Source organism: Salvelinus sp. IW2-2015, linkage group LG4q.1:29 (genome assembly GCF_002910315.2).
Source record: "Salvelinus sp. IW2-2015 linkage group LG4q.1:29, ASM291031v2, whole genome shotgun sequence".
NCBI classification, from domain to species: domain Eukaryota; kingdom Metazoa; phylum Chordata; class Actinopteri; order Salmoniformes; family Salmonidae; genus Salvelinus; species Salvelinus sp. IW2-2015.
This window is the reverse complement of record NC_036842.1, coordinates 9,292,929-9,308,215: the sequence shown is the minus strand read 5'-3', so window position 1 is coordinate 9,308,215 and position 15,287 is coordinate 9,292,929. Positions and strand designations below refer to the sequence as shown.

General features: G+C 41.3%; 1 pseudogene; it reads left to right on the top strand.

The window, feature by feature from the left end:
• Positions 1–7,594: 7,594 nt before the first annotated feature.
• Positions 7,595–15,287, top strand: part of LOC111962829 (purpurin-like) — a 15,404-nt pseudogene continuing 7,711 nt past the window's right edge.

The following is a 15,287-nucleotide window of genomic DNA, read 5'->3' as shown; positions in this document are numbered from 1 at the left end:
ATCATTCAGGCCCAAGCCTCATGTTCAGCCTCTTGCCATCATCCCCTGTGTCTACAGCCACACATAGCCACTCCTCAGAGCCAGGTGTCTCTAGAGAACTACAGAAAGTTCCAGACAGCTCCTGGCAAGAAGCACCAAGTATAGGGAATTTCACCTAGAGTGCAACATTGTCTTTTACTGGTAACGGAGGGGGATAGAATAGCCTGCAGCAGAAACTCCATTCAGATAGTACATGCTGGTGGTAAAAATAGACATGTTATGTAAAAACGGTTCTTAAATAACTAAGATCATGGTTGACCTCACATGGCACTGCGTACGTGTGTGGTGTGTGTGTGTGGTGTGTGTGTGTGTGTGTGTGTGTGTGTGGGTGTGTGTGTGGTGTGTTGGTGTGTGTGTGTGTGTGTGTGTGTGTGTGTGGTGTGTGTGTGTGTGTGTTGTGTGTGTGTGTGTGTGTGTGTGTGTGGAAAACAATGTGTTATGTTTATATGTTGTCTGTTACACGATCCAAGAATACAGTAATACTTAAGCTTTTCGCTAGTTTCAGCACACAAAAAGCTACTAACATAGCTCACACAATACAGCTTCGGCCCTTAGCAAGTCCATTTATCAGGACTGATTAGAACAACACATAGAGCACCAACGGTCAAAACATTTGAAAGCAATAGTTTTGACAAGAGCGATCCGGCTGGTAGATATTGATGGTTAGGGATGCCTCTCAAGTGGCGCTTCACATAACCCTACATTTAATTTCAATACTATTTTAGCCTGCTGGCTGTTTAATCATACTCCAGGATCTCCAAACTAGTCTCAAGTCCTACAAAGCAGTGCTGCTGGTAGTATTCTATCATCAGCAGTAAGGATTTACGTGCTGGAACACAAAAACTAATGCTCACGGAACACACATACATGCTCACGGAACAAAACTAATGCTCACGAACACAACTAATGCTCACGGAATACAAGAACTAATGCTCACGGAACCAACAATACTGCTCACGGAACACAATACTAATGCTCACGGAACACAACAACTAATGCTCATGGAATACAAAGAACTAATGCTCACGGAAACACAACAACTAATGCTCCACGGAACACAACGACTAATGCCCACGGAACACAAACTAATGCTCACGAACAACAACTAATGCTCACGGAACACAACAACTAATGCTCACGGAACACAACAACTAATGTCACGGAACACAACTCAACTAATGCTCACGGAACACAACAACTAATGCTCACGGAACAACAACAACTAATGCTCACGGAACACAACAACTAATGCTCAGAGACGGAACACAACTAGCTTTCTAGCTGGAACCATGACAACTAAGGGTGGCTTGGTGGGAACAGGGAGGGGACTAATGGCGTCGGACGGGGGGGAAGGCACGGGAGGGGAGGGGGCACTAGGAGGGATGTGGGCGGTCGTGCAGGGCAACAAGGGGCAGCACCCCATTCGTGGCTAAGCACAATGCTGGCAGTTCTTAATTGGTGAGAAGATAAGTAGGAAAAGCTTAAAGAGCTGCCAACACAACTCGCATACAAGATCGGAGAGGGAAGTCAGTCTAGAGTAGGGCAAAAACACAACGTGGATGATTCAACTACTTCGACTACCAACCCAAACCCTGTAGCGGACTGAAAACAACCCGGTAAAGAATGGAGAGCGTAGTTATGTTCAACAGTAAGCTGGCAGATCAAGCTGTTCAAAAGAGTCCAAATTCAACTTCTTCTTCTATCCTGATGAAAGCCTAATGCAGTTTTTCTTAGAATAGGAACGTAGATTCGCTGAGAGGGTATTCGGGTCCCATTGGGTAGTTTTTATATTGGTATGTTCGCTTCTATTCTCCTTTTGTCGTTTTCTGCAGGCGATACAAGAGCGTGGTCGTTTTAGTTAGCGTTAATATGATTAAAGTTCTTGGATTATAGACTGTGTAAGTATTTCATTTCATATAGGGAGTTGGGTGATAGTGTGGGTGGGGGGGGGCCCCCCTGGTGTTTTTTGCCAGGTGGGGGAAAAGGGGAGGGGGGAGGATTCTCTGACTGGGCATACTAAATTCACACTATCAATTGCAAAGGACGTTGTATGGGACTATATTAGTTAGAAAAATGTAAGTTAATGATACTGTTGTAATTGATCATAAGTCGTTCTATGAAGATGGGTGATAAACAAATGGAAATAGAGTATTAACTAAAATAAAAAGTGGTAGTATTTGTTGTGTTTCGATGAGCATGACATTGATAGGTGATTGTTTTTGGCTTTGTTATGTGTTTCTCCGATGAGCCCATACTCCTGTAGTTTGTTTGGAACGTGTGTCCGTAGAGGGGCCTATAAAAGAGGATGGGTTAACAGGTGTGTGTTACTGGGGTGGTTTATCTTTCTATTTCCGCGATTCAAATAGGTATGCGATTTGTCATTGGCTTCAAAAATACACCCACCATAACTAGACAGTTGTGCGTTATGTCATTCAAACTGCTGGATATAACGTTGAAAGTAGTTTGGATTGTGGGCATAATAGTTTGTTAGGTGGGTCTTCTGGTGAGCACATTAGTTTGTTGTGTTGCCACCGTTTGTGGTTGTGGTGAGCATGTTCATTACTTAGTTGTTGTGTGTTCCGGTATCTTCCGTAGATGTCGAGCAATGTAGTTGTATGTGGATTTTTCGGACGTGCACTGGAGGCCCCATTCATTAGGGACGTGTTCGTGATTGTGCTGTTGCCGTGAGGCATTAGTTGTTGTGTTCCGTTGAGCATTAGTTCTTGTAGTTCCATGAGCATTAGTTGTTGTGTTCCGTGAGCATTAGTTTTGTGTTCCGATGAGCATTAGTTGTTGTGTTCCGTGAGCATAGTTCTTGTATTCCGTGAGCATTAGTTGTGTTCCGTGAGCATTAGTTCTTGTAATTCCGTGAGCATTAGTTGTTGTGTTCCGTGAGCATTAGTTATTGTGTTCCAGCATGTAAATCCTTACTGCTGATGATAGAATACTACCAGCAGCACTGCTTTGTGGATCTTGAGACTAGTTTTGGAGATCCTGGAGTATGATTAAACAGCCAGCAGGCCTAAAATAGTATTGAAATTAAATGTAGGGTTATGTGAAGCGCACTTGAGAGGCATCCCTAACCATCAATATCTACCCAGCGGATCGCTCTCTGTCAAAACTATTGCTTTCAAATGTTTTGACCGTTGGTGCTCTATGTGTGTTCTAATCAGTCCTGATAATTGACTTGCTAAGGGCCCGAAGCTGTATTGTGTGACTGTTACGAGGCTTTGTTTGGCTCTGTGTACATGACTGCGTGGTGAACACGCTTTAAGTTATTACTGTATTGTTGTGCTCTATGGGTCCGTGTACAACCAGCGGAACAAACATGATGCAGTTAACACTAGTGCTTCTGTTGGTCACACACACACTTGAACACACACTGAACACACATGAACACACACACACACAACAACACACACACCACACACACACACACACACACACACACACACACACACACACAACACAACAACACACACCACACACACACACACACACACAACACACACGCAGTGCCTGTGAGTCAACATGATCTTAGTTATTTAAGAACCGTTTTTTTACATAACATGTCTATTTTTACCACCAGCATTTACTGTCTGAATGGAGTTTCTGCTGAGGCTTATTCTTATCCCCTGTTACCAGTAAAGACATGTGCACTCTAAGGTGAAATCCCTATACTTGGTGCTTCTTGCCAGGAGCTGTCTGGAACTTTCTGTAGTTCTCTAGAGACACCTGGCTCTGAGGAGTGGCTATGTGTGGCTGTAGACACAGGGGATGATGGCAAGAGGCTGAACATGAGGCTTGGGCCTGAATGATTGGCGTAGCGGGCCCAGCAGAGAAGTACCACCACTACTCAGCCCTTCTTCATTCATTCTCCATTCATTTAATTAAGGCACTTCCGGGTAGTTGAGCGTTGTGTACTGTACTTTTGGCACTACCGCATTACACACAATGTTATGGCCTATTTCCTGAATAGCTCTTTAGGCATTAGTAGTTGTTGAGAGCGTTTTAGTTGTTCTGTACTTCTTTAGTTGTTCTGTAGTTTCTTTAGTTCTTCTTAGTTATTTTGTTGTTCTGTAGTTCTTTCATTGTTCTGTAGTTTCTTTATTTCTTCTGTAGTTCTTTAGTTCTTCTGTAGTTATTTTGTTTGTTCTGTAGTTCTTTCATTGTTCTGTTGTTCTTTAGTTCTTCTGTAGTTATTGTTTGTTCTGTAGTTTCATTCATTGTTCTGTAGTTCTTTAGTTCTTCTGTAGTTCTTTAGTTCTTCTGTAGTTCTTAGTTGTTCTGTAGTTCTTTTGTTGTTCTGTAGTTCTTTTAAAAGCCACATACTGTGCTGGCAAACTCCAAGCTGATGGCTGTACTATATTATATGCTTGGAAACACATACTCGATCTAAGGCTTCATGGAAGATTTTTGGCACGTCTGTTGATAGCATACGATATTGTACTGCGTCAGACCGTCCACGCTTTTCTGTAACAGGTGTTCAATGTTGGCATTTTGGTTACCGTTTTACAGTGTGTATAGGTGTGTTGTTGCTCTTTTTCATTTGTACCTTAGGTGAAGAGGCTGGAGGGAGCATACTTTGCCGACTATTTCTGCACATATCAAATTATTGGAACTGACATTTAAAAAATTCCAGTGGCAGTAAAAAATAACAGAAGGTAAATGACCAACAAGTTTGGTTCTAATATTTACTGGTTAAACTAAATCTTTTGAATACAATTTTGACGGCATGAATACAATGGCATGGTCAGCTTCAGCAGCAGTGATTACCAGTAGAAGTTCAATTAGCTTGGCCCTGAGTATAAGCGGCTGCCATCTTGTGTTGTGTTGTTGCACTGTATTTCTAGGGTGAAATATGGGCCATGCACTATGGACGTAATGCACCACAAGGGGTCAACAGTTCATTTGGCGACAAACAGATCATGTAAAGGCTTGCAATGGCTGGATTAAATATGTTAGTATCATTAAATGTGTACATTGGTTAAATCCCTCATCTCCATTTGAGGTTTGCGATGAAAGAACTATTTAATTCATTCAATATTGATAATAAAGTAATAGTAGTTACATCAACGTAATATTGAATAACAAACATTAGAGACTATAGTGTTTATATACACTCATACGTAAACGCTTGTAAGCACGCACCCTCGTAAAGGAAGACAGGCGCAGGTTCATAGGAATGAAATGTATGCCTATGCAGTGCACATACGTTGCACGTACATATCACATGCACACAGGCAGACACACCTCCCTCGCAGCCTCGTCTCACTCACAGGTAGCAGATCTGATAGTATGAATCTATTCATGTGGAGATTATCCAGCTGACCTTTTGTATAAGATGGTTAAGGAACCTTAATATAGCCGGGGTGGAAAGATTATTGGCATTTAATCATCGGGCTTGTCTTTTGTCTCATAGACCCCCATACATGTCTGTCTCTCACTTAACAATTTCTATTTTAAATGTAATATTGTAATTGGATGATAATAACAGATACTGCAGTAAGTAAGGCTATTGTGTTCATTTTTTTTCTCAAATGTAAAAGCTTAAATGTAATGTGCTTCAGATGTGTATGAAATATAACTACACATATTTCTCTGCTTCTGAAGGCTACAACCAGTAGAGGCCTGTGAGGATCCCATAGCAATAGTATTGCCTGGGGACACACGCATTGGGGTGCTGAGATAATCAACTAGTGGCCTGGCTAAATAGGGCTAGCAATGAGGAGTGCTTTTTTTAATAAGAAAGTTAAGAGCTTGTGTGTGTGGTGCCTGCCTGGGGCAAGAGCAGGCTACAGTTGGAGACAAACCAACGGGGGGACATCTTAAGGCTATGCTTTCAGACATGTGACTCCTTTGAGGGAGTCCGGATCTCTTTTCCTTCAGGCTTGTTTTTCTAAACCTGGCGAGGGGCGAAAGAAGAGGAGGTAATCGGCCAATGAAAGGACTGGGTTGGCCTCTTATAGAGATCACCTGATCAGTTTTGCATGAGCAGATCCTGGCTCACCTTCAACACTATTAAGAGAAAAGCTTGCTGATGACAGTGGATTGGATCAGCCCTCCTCTCCTGCCATTGCAAGTATCTCCTCTGTTCACACCAGGACCTAACTAACGTGCCTGCCCTCTTTTCTAGGGAGTTTCGGGGATTACATAGTTTGAACTTGCCCTCTTTTTTATTTGCTAGTAATCAATAGATAATTGGTTTTGTCGTCTTTTTAGAGGACCGTGGTTTGAAGACTGGGACTGGGGGAGACCAGTACTCCCTAACCCAAGATGAGTGCGACGAAGGAAGATGTTGAGAAGTTCCTGGATGGGAACCGGCTTTCGCCCAGGGCTACTTTTAACAAGAAGCTCACACCGGGGACCCTCTCTGTGATGGCAGGCATCTCCGAGTCCAAGGTGGATTTTGGGATGTTACAGGAGCTGGGGCCAGATAGAGGAAGGCCAGATCCTGTTCGACCTGTCAAAGAAATGCAGGAGAACGTGAACATGGAGAAAGTGGTGTTTAAGATTCTGAAGAGGATCGTCGCCCTGATCCAAGCTACCGCTGCAGCCTGTCATGTACCGGGAGAGGAACGGCATCGCGGAGCTGGCCACTCGTCTCTTCAACATCACTACAGAGTCAGAGCTGGACGACTGTGTGTGCACCCTGACCATGAGATCGTCTTCCCCTGGACGCTTGGGGTGGTGGGAAATGTGGCCAGACCAAGAACACATCAATTTGAAGATGTCAATGAGGTAAGAGTCCGATGGGGAAATGAAGCATAAACTTGTGGTGTGATGAGGAAGACAGACAGTGTCCCAGAGGCTAGGAGCAGTGAGATTGTGTTAATAGTCTTTTACGGGCCTTGTCATACATGATATCATCTTCTAGCTGTACCACGGCCAAAAATAACAAACAATTGCAAAATAATAGATGTATCACGTTTATGTTCAGCCAGAGAGAAAAGTGAATAGTTATTTAATCTGTTGCCTATCCGAACGTACGCATATTGTTAAAATTGTGTTTTTTGCTAAAACACAGTGACACACAAAGTGGTATCGCAACTATACGTACTGTGGGATCTTCTAAATGTATATCTGGAGACAATATAAATCCTCTTGACAGTGTAATCCAGTTATTGTATATCCCTTGACCCCTGTTGTAACTGGGATTAGGGCACCTGTTCTGGGGCGTTTACACTACGGGTCAGCAGGAAGCTAACACGTTCAAATTAAATTATACTTCACATTGCCCCAGATTTACATTCACTCTTGATAATGGAGTGTACTTCTTACCTGAGCAGCTATATCCTTTCTTTAATAATTGTGTTTTATCTTTGTATTGCCGAGGTTAACATGTATTAATCTGTGGTCTATAATGATATGCCAACTGAAAAAAGGCTCAAAACCAAGGCCATGTACCCGACTTATAGACAGACCCGTCTTAACACATCCACGTGGATCTTGATGTCGGTGATTTTGTTGTTTTCTGCTATCAGAGCAGTCACTTCAGCTCATTCGTTGATGACTGACAGAGTACAAGACCAGGAACATTTTAGCCTCGCCCATCATGATCGGAGAGGATGTGGTGGCTGTGATCATGGCCCTGAACAAGACCACTGGACCACACTTCACCGCTGAGGATGAGGATGTGAGTACTGAGGATGAAGGCTCTCTGAGAAATAGGATCTACACATGTCCATGTGTCAGTATCACAATGGGAATACTAAGAGGAGGTTATTGCATGAATTAGTTGGGGAGGAGTAATCAACAGGTTTTCCCCTTCCCAAAGTTTTATTTACACAAAGCGTATGCAGCATATAACCACTGACTGATGTGTGAACACAAACATGTCATCAAACAAGCACAGGGAACCATAAAACTGTGCCATTGCTTCCTCAATGAAGAGGAAGGTCACATTCACACCTGATGTTTTCAAATATCCCTCTCGTCTTTCCTCTACCACCTTGATTACACCTCGATGCATGTGTTTCTCTTTAACCAATAATTCATATTTTTGATCTCCCAGCTTTTTTTTGAAGTATCTCAGAATAGCCACTTTGAACCTGAAGATTTACCAGCTGAACTACCTGTAAACTGTGAGACTCGAAAAGGAAGGTGAGTCTGCTGTCTGTACTGATTTCAGAGGAGATTAACTAGTTGTAGCTGACAATATGGTGCAACACCAAAAAAGGCTATGTTTTTGTTGCTTTCACACCTTTATTGATATATTAACCAACTGGTTATTAGCTGATCTTCGTGGTTGGTTTTCTGTCGGGTATAGGTCCTGTTGTGGCCCGCCAACAAGGTGTTTGGGGAGGCTGACAGACATTGGAGACAGTTCCACAAACAGCCCTGTATACAGTGCGGGCGTACCTGAACTGTGACAGGTACTCTGTGGGCCTATTGGACATGACCAAGGAGAAGGTGGGTGACACTGTCTGCATGTAGCCTGGCCATTCTTGAATGTGGTTATTGTCTTAAGCCTTCGAAGGTTTTTTCGAATTGATCTATAATATATATTAAATATTTTTGTTGAATTTCTTGCATTCAAAATAATAGGTATCTCCAAATCCCCAAAAATGTCACTACAACTCCACTCATCACTTCTGGAACGAGACAATTTGCTTGCCCTAAGTACTTTAAACCATCAACAAACACAACGTTTTGCAATATAAAGGACTTGCAATATGTTTATCATTGATAAACAGTTTATGTGTGATATGTAACTCTGTGTGATTTTAAAGTGTTTTCATGGTTGCAAGGTGAGGGACGTACAGTAAATGTCACCGCAATTCAGAATGATCAGCCATTTAGTCATCATAAAGAATAGTTTTATGGGTCTCCTCTAGTTAATACTGTAGCCACAAAACATAGCTCTAGCAATTTGTTAATATTTTGCACCTATGGCACTGCAGTGCCTTCAGAAAGTACTCAGACCCTTGACATTTTGCATTTTTGTTGTGTTACAGCCTGAATTTAAAATTGATAAAATGAGATTTTTTGTTCACTGGCCTACACACAATACCCAATAATGTAAAAGTGATTATGTTTTTAAGAATGTTTACAAATAATTAAAAATGAAAAGCGGAAAATGTCTTGAGTTAATAAGTATTCATCCCCTTTGTTTTGGCAAAACCTAAAAGTCAGGAGTAAAAGTTTGCTTAACAAGTGACATAATAATACTAGTGTTTAACATGTTTTTTGACGACTACCTCGTCTCTGTAACCCACACATACGATTGATTATCTCTAAGGTCCTTCAGTCGAGCAATGAATTTCAAACACAGATTCAACCAGGGAGGTTTTCCAATGCTCGCAACTAAGGTCACCTATTGGTAGTGGGTAAAAATAAAAAAAAGCAGACATTGAATATCCCTTTGAGATAGTGAAGTTCAGTGGCGGTCGGTGGCATTTAATATGAGCGAGGTCGATATTTTTTTATGAGCATGGCCTTATTTCTATTACAGCATATTGGTGACTGTCATTCATATTCCATTCACCCAGCTCAATGTAACATTGATAGGTTTGGAGCTACACATGATACTAAAATTTTCCATTTACCCATCATGAGGTTGCTACAACCTAGCCTATGATGAAAGTTTACAACGTAGGTTGCACAGGTGAGAGAAAAATAAAGTAGTCAAGGTGACAGAGTTGACACATTCAACACTGCCATGCACACTCTTGCCTGCATCTTGCTGATCTAGGGTGTAATCATTAGTCCAACAGTTGGCAAACAAAGTTTCTGTTAGACAAATTCAGGTATGTTTATCTCTGTTTCATTCATTTGCTTCCGTTTAAGAACGATTTTGCAACAGAATCAGTGGAATTATAAATTCTGATCACAGCGAACACAGTTCACTTCATAGCAGCCACATACAAAACAGCATGATAATTTTGCTTGTAGGAATTCCTTCTTGCATTATGCTCTCCTCTCACCTTTTCTTTTGCTTGTGGACTTCAGTGACAACACATCAGCCGTCTGTGACCAGGAGGAAAAAAAACGTAATTCATAACCGCTAAACGCTACACACAGCCTACATCGTTATCTCCATATTAGCTAACGTCTATAGTCGCTAACATAGCTACTAGAACTAATGTGTTCGTTAACCTGCTACAATCATGCAGTACAGTGTAAGTCAGCAAGCAGTTTAGCAGTTACACCGGCAGGCCCTGGTGGATATAAATGAATAAAACCAACACGCTTACCTTGACTTGAAGATGTTCCAGTGTTGGATAGATATAGCCAACTAGCTAACATAGCATCCCGCTTGTTTGAGCCGGGTTTTTGAGTAGGATTAAACTAGCTAGCAGCATTTGCTAGCCAAGTGAAAGTGAAAGAAAAATACAACGAACTATAGGCTCTCTCTCTGTCTCTCGCTTGCTTCTCCTTCATTTTAAAGAATGTATTTGAGACAAAACTGTTAAAATTTTCTCTTTCTTTTTATTTGTTTCAACTACTCACCTCACCACATGCACTACAGTGCTAGCTAACTGTAGCTTACGCTTTCGGAGTTAGGGTGTGCCGAGTAGTCGGACAAAACGAGTATCATAACGGATATGGGCAATTTCTGTATACGATTTGATCAGAGTTATTTTTTGTATTCATCCATGATCGGGAAAAAGTAATTTTCAGATGCCAGCACGCATCTTTCTTATGTCAGTCAGTCATGTGCGGAGGTTCTATGTGGTCTAAATAACTCAACTGGCTGTCTATAAAGAGAAGGCAGGGCTGTACGTTGATCCTGCGGTTCTGATTGGATAGAGGGAAACTATATTTCTCCATCCCTCGTTTCATAATTTCACCCGATCAGTTTTCCTTCTTTTTGAGCTGATCATTTGATTGCTGCTGCCTGGCTGCTACTATGATAAATCACATGGCGAGGACATTTGCTATCAAGCTATCAATGTGCATAATATCTCACAAGTGGGCAAGGGTTAGGAAAAATATTAAATGCTGATGCGGATGACAAACTGCCAGCAGCAAATTGAGACGACACACACACACACACACACACACACACACACACACACACACACACACACACACACACACACACACACACCACACACACACCACCACACACACACACCACACCACACACACACACACACACACACACACAGCACACACACACACACACACACACCACAACACCACACACACACACACACACCCTCGCGCGCTGCTCTGAATCTGTAGCTTCTTGCAGGAATTTGCACACATCTATTTAGGCATATTAAAACACTTCTGTTTTTTCAGATCACAAGTATCATCCGATCCGACAATCAACTGTTCAAGTTACGGATCGATTACGAATACAAGTATGGCCATGTCGGCACACCTACTTTCGTACTATAATACAATCTCTGATCCTTTGATTGGTGGACAATATGTCAGTTCATGTTGCAAGAGCTCTGATAGGTTGAAGGATGTCTTCCGGGAAGTTGTCTAAATTACTATGTAAGTCTATGGAAGGGAGTGAGGACCATGAGCCTCTAGGTTTTGTATGAAGTCAATGTACCCAGAGGAGGTAGAAGCTAGCTGTCCTCCAGCTACACCATGGTGCTACCCACAGAGTGTCGTTGAGGTTACTGTAGACCTTCATTGCAAAACAGTGTGTTTTAATCATATTTTCTGGTAGCGTGATTTTTAGTATAGTTTATCTAAAGGATAACTTGTTTATGCTTTCACTATTTACATTTTTATGACATTCAGTAAGGAGATGGAGAAAACTATGGACAGATCAGCAACATTGTTCGTTACTCCACAATACTAGCTTAATCCACAGAGTGAAAAGAACAACATCTGTATAGAATAAAGATATTCCAAAACATGCATCCTGTTGGCAAACAAGGCTTCATATTATGGGCATGCTTGTAATCGTTAAGGGACCGGGGAGTTTTTCAGGATAAAAAATAAACTGAATAGAGCTAAGCACAGCAAAATCCTAGAGGAAAGCTCGTGGTTCAGTCTGATTTCCACAAGACATTGGGAGATGAATTCACCTTTCAGCAGGATATAATCTAAAAAACAAGGCCAAATCTACACTGGAGTTGCTTACCAAGAAGACAGTGAATGTTCCTGAAGTGGCTGAGTTACAGTTTGACATAAATTGGCTTGAAAATTATTGCAAGACTTGAAAATGGTTGTCTAGGCAAATATTTCACACCCTGATGTGTAAAAGCTCTTAGAGACTTACCCAGAAAGACTCACAGCTGTAATCACTGCCAAAGGTATTCTAACATGTATTGACTTCAGGGGTGAATGCTTATGTGAATGAGATATTTTCTGTATTTTCATTTTCAGTAAATTTGCAAAATGTATAAAAACAAGTTTTCACTTTGTCATTATGGGTATTGTGTGTAATAATGTATTTAATTCATTTGATTTCAGGCTGTAAAACAACAAAATGTGGAATAAATCAAGGTATGAATTATTTTCTGAAGGCTCTGCAGTGGCCTGATTTCAGTTATAGGCTCCCATGGCGCAGCCGCCCAGGACGCATCTTGCCGGGACCCGCACAAAATGTTTTGGAATGTTGACATTTACGCGATCGGTTTTCTATCGCTCATTGCACATCACATCCATGATATCATGTCACGTGTGGGACTGTGGTAGTGGGCGCATGATTCTAGTTTTGTGAGCTTGGCAGGCTACTGCCTGGGAAGGTCTCCCACTCGAAGTACGAGGATGGGGAGAGGCTTGGGTAGGTTGACCTCAGGTCTCCCACTGAAGCCTGAGGTAGGGGGACGGGGAATGGGCGACCTCTAACTTTGTACATTACTAATGGGGGGGTTGCCCAGGGACATACAAGCTTAGAACCGCCACTGAGGCTCTGTAATTATTATATGCTGTGTCTGACAATCCGTCTGTGTTATTGCTTTGTTCCTATAGGAGTTCTTTGACATCTGGCCAGTGTTGATGGGAGACCACCCCCTTACTCTGGACCTCTTACCCCTGATGGCAGGTAAGTGTTCACAACTATCTACTTATTATCCTATGGAACTGGTCTTTACCTTGCTGCCTTTGTTTCTACAATTTTGCATTTGTGTGTGTGTGATTATATTCTTTTTTCCTGTAGTCTGTGATTCTAGGAATGTCTATTCTACACATCATTGATTTATATTTTGCATGGAACCAGAGAGATCTAAAGTTATCTGTCGTACCGTTTATCTCCCTTTGCTACAGTTAAGTAGTTTAACCCTGTACTTATCAGTACCTGGTGTTCAAATATCTTGCATTTGTAGTATGGGTTATTATATAATAGTTTTCTCGTGTATCTTGGACTATTTTTAATTACACCGCCCCAAAACAATGTACTTGTATGAGTAATTTTGAATGGTTATCTTGTAAAAGACAAAAGTTGACCATAATTGTAATTTTAAGAGAGTTTTCAAAACCTGGGTTAACGCAAGGGAGTGGTTATTTTAGTCTGTGTATGCACATCTTTCCTAATTCTGTCCAAATGTTTTGCCAAACACATGAAATGTTTCAACTACTTGTCTTTTTCAAATATAAATTTCTGAACTGTATTGAATGCATGTTAAAGTGATTAGGGATATCTTCAAATAGTATATTTTAATCCAGGTCTGTGTTTGAGTACTGTAAGCGGAATAAGTGTGTTGTTTGTCTGACTGTTGTTGTTCAGCAGGACTCCCACTCCAGAACACTGGTTGTGTACTGGACTTCCACATATGTGGCCGAAAACTGGTCTTTGGTAAGTTTAACTGCCATTCCAATAGCAAGTGTTCGAAATGCTCTCACGGAAGTTGAATTGACTTGAAAATAACGCAATGTTCAAATTGCCTATTGATTGCATGGCTGTGTTATGCTGTACTCTTTATTTTGATATATACTAGATAGTGTAATTCATGTAAATCCCGCAAACAGAGGAAGATGTTCCAAGTTTCAGGATACATTTTGCTCTTATAAATATCAAGTATCTTGTATGTGGTTTTAGCCAAAAACGTCTTAGCAACTTGCATAATTCCGTTGACCATTTACCTTGTGTCTCCCATACATACACGTCAGAACCGTTTGGAGTGATAGTGCGTTGGGATCATTAAGAAGTGGTGCTGTCCATGCCATCGTCAACATGACAGAAGATATTTGTGGCGTGGGCTACATTCTTACAACAGGAAAGAGGAAACCATTCAGATCAGCAGGAGATGAGGAGCTAATGGACGGTACTTTACAGCACACACACTGTCTTGCTCAACAACCCTGTCTTCTACAGACAAGTCATCAAGCTCAAATGTCTATATAAGGCCTTGTTCTCTGTATTTTTGTGTTTAGACCATTAATTTTACATATGCATCTGTGGCAGTCAAATGCCTCGCACTTCTCTTCACCACATTGACTGATGAAACCTACTGCTGAATGATAGTGTGTGTGGTCTGTTACCCATGTTGGCTTCTGAGTGGAAACTCTAACTCTGAATACAATTCTTTCTTCGGTCTCCCCAGGCTAATGACGATAACTTCCTGGCTGGTCCCACCTCAACACAAGACATCCTATGACAGGGATGAAAAATGATATGAGGAACGTGAAACATAGCTCAGGTACAATGGTGCTTTCTACATCACGTGTCAAGTGCCGTGAGTTGAGCGAATATACAGAATATCCTGGTGAAAGCCTTGCTTACACAGATATTCACACAGATCTAACTCCTTTGCAGAGAAGTGTGGTCTTTTAATATTTCACACTCCATTGTTGTTTTATGTATCTTAGAAAACCAGACAGTAATCTTCAACAGAGAGCCCGGTGACTGTGAAGAGAGATGAGTTCCTGCAGATTCTGGGTATTGCTACCTTATTTTTGTTAGAGTAATATTTGGTCATAATCGTGGAGTTGTAGAATACTCTTCTTGATTTAAGTCACTAGAGGTATAAATTTCAGTACTGGTAACATAGGCCTGCATTTGAAAGCTCTAGCTAGATGTAATATGGTTCGTAGAGATATAGGATCTCATTCTGATCACCCTGTAGCAGGAAATGTGAAAACGGTAGTGTATTTAAGGTTGAAAAGGCTTGCTTTTCACGACAAAAAATGCCTATTAATATTATCAACGATAATAATTAAGAATGTCCTGTTGCTGGCAGGATTATTTTCTGGCTGTACAGCAAAACGAGTCAAATTAGATCCTACATCTGTATGTTTAGTTTTTGTTAATAATGCCATAATACAGCATTATCACACAGAAAAAAGAACTGCCCGGCCCCAAGAAGTTTGATCTACGAATTCGGGTTCTCTGACTT